Genomic DNA, 4,280 nt, shown 5'->3' on the forward strand with positions numbered 1-4,280 from the left:
GCTGACAGCAAGACAGTACTTATCAAATAGATCAAAAAATAGTGAGAGAATACGACTTCATGATTTTTCCTAGATTTAGTTCTTCTTGTCTGGACAAACTGGGAGTGAAATATAGATGAGAACTGCAACACATGAACATATAACACCTTACTGCTTCCCATACAAAACCGATCTTTCTTTATCCTGTGCCAATATATGAAAGCTCATGCTCTATAACGGAGGCTTTTTTATGAACAGAAGAACTGAAATTTGTTTGTCCTTTTTACTATAAAGCAAGATCCATCTGGCCGGGTGTGGTGACTGACACCTGTAATCCCAGCACTTTGGGAGACTGAGGCCGGTGGATCATGAGGTCAGGAGTTCAGGACCAGCCTGGTCAAGATGGTGAAACCCTGTCTCTACTAAAAATACAAAAATTAGCCGGGTGTGGTGGCAGGTGCCTGTAATCCCAGCCACTCTAGAGGCTGAGGCAACAGAATCGCTTGAAACCGGGCAGGTAGAGGGGTGGAGTGGGGCCGGGGTTGCAGTGAGCCAAGATTGCGTCACTGCACTCCAGCCTGGGCGACAGAGTGAGGCTCTGTCTCAAAAAAAAAAAAAAAAAAGTCCCGTCAAGCTCAATTCTCCAAGGACACAAAGAAAAAGCAGCTCTAGATTTCCACCTCTGGTTATGGCAGACCAGCTCGTATCAGTCAATTGTTACTAACAATAACAACTAGAAAGGGTTAAATTTAAAAATACGTATTTTTGAGGCCGGGCGCGGTGGCTCAAGCCTGTAATCCCAGCACTTTGGGAGGCCGAGACGGCCGGATCACGAGGTCAGGAGATCGAAACCATCCCAACATGGGCTAACATGGTGAAACCCCGTCTCCACTAAAAAATACAAAAAACTAGCCGGGCGAGGTGGCGGGCGCCTGTAGTCCCAGCTACTCGGGAGGCTGAGGCAGGAGAATGGCGTGAACCCAGGAGGCGGAGCTTGCAGTGAGCTGAGATCCGGCCACTGCACTCCAACCTGGGCGACAGAGCGAGACTCCGTCTCAAAAAAAAAAAAAGAATAGAGATGAACCAAAAAATGAAATAAGCCTCATAAACCCTAAAATCCAGATTCTAATTAGCAAAATTCTAGACTGGATTAAATCGACCTGATCTGGCCAGGAGTGGTGGCTCACGCCTGTAATCCCAGCACTTTGGGCGGCTGAGGCGGGTGGATCACTTGAGGACAGGAGTTCAAGACCAGCCTGGCCAACATGGTGAAACCCCATCTCTAATAAATATACAAAAATTAGCCAGCCGTGGTGGCGCATAATCCCAGCTACTCAAGAGGCTGAGGCAGGAGAATTGCTTGAATCCGGGAGGTGGAAGTTGCAGTGAGTGAAGATCGGGCCACTGTACTTCAGCCTGGGCGACAGAGCGAGATGCATCTCAAAAAAAAAAAAAAAAAAAATTTACCTGATTCTGCTTATCTGCCTCTCAGAAGTGATAACACTGATAACAAACCCTGGTAGTGATATCTAGAAGGAGATAACATCAACCCGGATCTTAAATTATCTCCAGAATTTTCTACATTCAATATTCATTATTATCAAAAAATTAGTACACATATGAGTAAACATGTGAAATAAACAAAACCAAACAAAAAAAGAAAGAAAAAATAGTAGTGTCAGACCCACATGGAAAATGCCCAGATACTGGAATTATTACATGTGGACTTCAACTGTCATGTTTATGTTCCAGAAAAATAGAAAAAATACGGAGAATTTCAGCAGAGAATTATAATCTATAATAAAATAAAAAGATATTCTGGAATTGAACACTCTAATAACTAAAATTAAGAAAGTGGACAGTTCTGTTTTTCAGCTTTGGAACCGCCACCCCTCCCCTCCCCCATCTGTACAGGGGAGCTTCTATGGAGCCCCCCTCCCTCTGTCTCTGGACAGGGGAGCTGCTGCTTTCTTTCTTCCCCATTAAACTCCTTGCTCCTGAAAACTATTCCATGTGTGTTTGTGTCGTTTTTTCTAATTTGACTCTAGACGAAGAACCAGGTGTTCCTCCACTCATCAGAGCTGTATCATTTTGGTGCGTTGGCTGGGAATCCGAGGTAGAGCCTTCGTCAGAGTGTTACAGGAATAGGCTCTTGGATACATCACACTCCAGTCAAAGCCTGGAAAGCTGAGGGAGCAACCCCTGACAGCCAGAGGAACGACTTGAATATCAGTGCGAAGAAATAGGAGACCTTAAACTGAAAATCACAAAAGGTAAGTAATGGAAAGCAATCAAATTCCAAATGGTGCTGCAAACTGAACCATGCATGAACATGCTGTTCTTCCGAGGACCCTTAGATTGACCTCAGGAGAAGCCCTAGCTACTGTTCCCCATTCATATCAGTATCATTTTGCATTCCCACGAGAAATGTATCACTTTAATTTGCATTTCTTTGATTAACAATATTCATGGCTGTGCATGGTGGCTCACACTTGTAATCCCAGCACTTTGGGAGGCCGAGGTCAGGAGTTCGAGACTAGCCTGGCCAACATGTTGAAACCCCATCTCTACTAAAAATGCAAAAAATTAACTGGGCGTGGTGGTGGGTGCCTGTAGCCCCAGCTACTTGGGAGGCTGAGACAGGAGAATCACTTGAGCCCAGTATGCAGAGGTTGCAGTGAGCTGAGATCATGCCACTGTACTCCAGCCTGGACGACAGAGCGAGAGACTCTGTCTCCAAAAAATCCAACCCCCCCCCCCAAAAAAAATTCATTCAACAAACATTTATTTGCACATTATGTACCAGGCTATCATAGGCATTAGGGATACAGCTGTAAACAAAACAGACAACATTGACCATCCTGGAGCACACATTCTAGTAATAATAAACAAACGTAAACAAATTCATAAATAGCATGTTAGATTGTAAAAGGTACTCTGGAGAAAAAGCTATAAGGAGAAAAATAAAAATGTATATGGGGTTAATTGAAAAACAAAGCAGCTCTTTTTCTGGCCGGAAGCATGGAGGGTGTAGAAGAGAAGAAGGAGACGCTTCCTGCTGTGCCAGAAACCCTTAAGAAAAAGCGAAGGAATTTCGCAGAGCTGAAGATCAAGCGCCTGAGAAAGAAGTTTGCCCAAAAGATGCTTCGAAAGGCAAGGAGGAAGCTTATCCATGAAAAAGCGAAACACTATCACAAGGAAGATAGGCAGATGTACAGAACTGAAATTCGAATGGCGAGGATGGCAAGAAAAGCTGGCAACTTCTATGTACCTGCTGAACCCAAACTGGCGTTTGTCATCAGGATCAGAGGTATCTATGGCATGAGCCCAAAGGTCCGAAAGGTATTGCAGCTTCTTCGCCTTCGTCAAATCTTCAATGGAACCTTTGTGAAACTCAACAAGGCCTCAATTAACGTGCTAAGGATTGTAGAGCCATATATTGCATGGGGATACCCCAATCTGAAGTCAGTAAATGAGCTAATCTACAAGCGTGGTTATGGCAAAATCAATAAGAAGCGAATTGCTTTGACAGATAACGCTTTGATTGCTCGATCTCTTGGTAAATATGGTATCATCTGCATGGAGGATCTGATTCATGAGACCTATACTGTTGGAAAATGCTTCAAAGAGGCAAATAACTTCCTGTGGCCCTTCAAATGATCTTCTCCACGAGGTGGAATGATGAAAAAGACCACCCATTTTGTAGAAGGTGGAGATGCTGGCAACAGGGAGGACCAGATCAACAGGCTTATTAGAAGAATGAACTAAGGTGTCTACCATGATTATTTTTCTAAGCTGGTCAGTTAATAAACAGTACCTGCTCTCAAATTGACAAAAAAAAAAAAAAAAAAGCAAAACAAAAAAAAAAGGTGGGCCAGGCATGGTGGCTCACACCTGTTATCCCAGCACTTTGTGAGGCTGAGGTGGGTAGATTACTTGAGCCCAGGAGTTCAAGATCAGCCTGGGTAACATGGTGAAACCCCATCTCTACCCCAAATAAACTGGGTGTGGTGGTGCGCACCTGTGGTCTCAGCTACTCCAGAGGCTGAGGTGGGAAGATCACTGGAGCCTGGGAAGTTGAGGCTGCAGTGAGCCATGATCATGCCACTACACCATAACCTGGGTGACAGAGTGAGACCTTGCCTCAAAAAAAAAAAAAAAAAAAGAGAGTGTGGCTGGGCATAGTGGCTTATACTTGTAATCCCAGTGTTTTGGGAGGCAAAGGCCAGAGCATTGCTTGAGGCTAGGAGTTTGACACCAGCCTGGGCAATATAGTAACCTCCTATCTCTCCAAAAAAAAA

General features: G+C 44.3%; 1 pseudogene across 1 annotated transcript; it reads left to right on the top strand.

Annotated features, from left to right (window-relative positions):
* Positions 1-2,984: 2,984 nt before the first annotated feature.
* On the top strand, positions 2,985-3,811 carry LOC101012427 (annotated as a pseudogene). The gene has a single exon (XR_001899794.3). The product of XR_001899794.3 is annotated as a 60S ribosomal protein L7 pseudogene (transcript).
* The last annotated feature ends 469 nt before the right edge of the window (positions 3,812-4,280 follow it).

Source organism: Papio anubis, chromosome 1, assembly GCF_008728515.1.
Source record: "Papio anubis isolate 15944 chromosome 1, Panubis1.0, whole genome shotgun sequence".
Classification (NCBI taxonomy): Eukaryota; Metazoa; Chordata; class Mammalia; order Primates; family Cercopithecidae; genus Papio; species Papio anubis.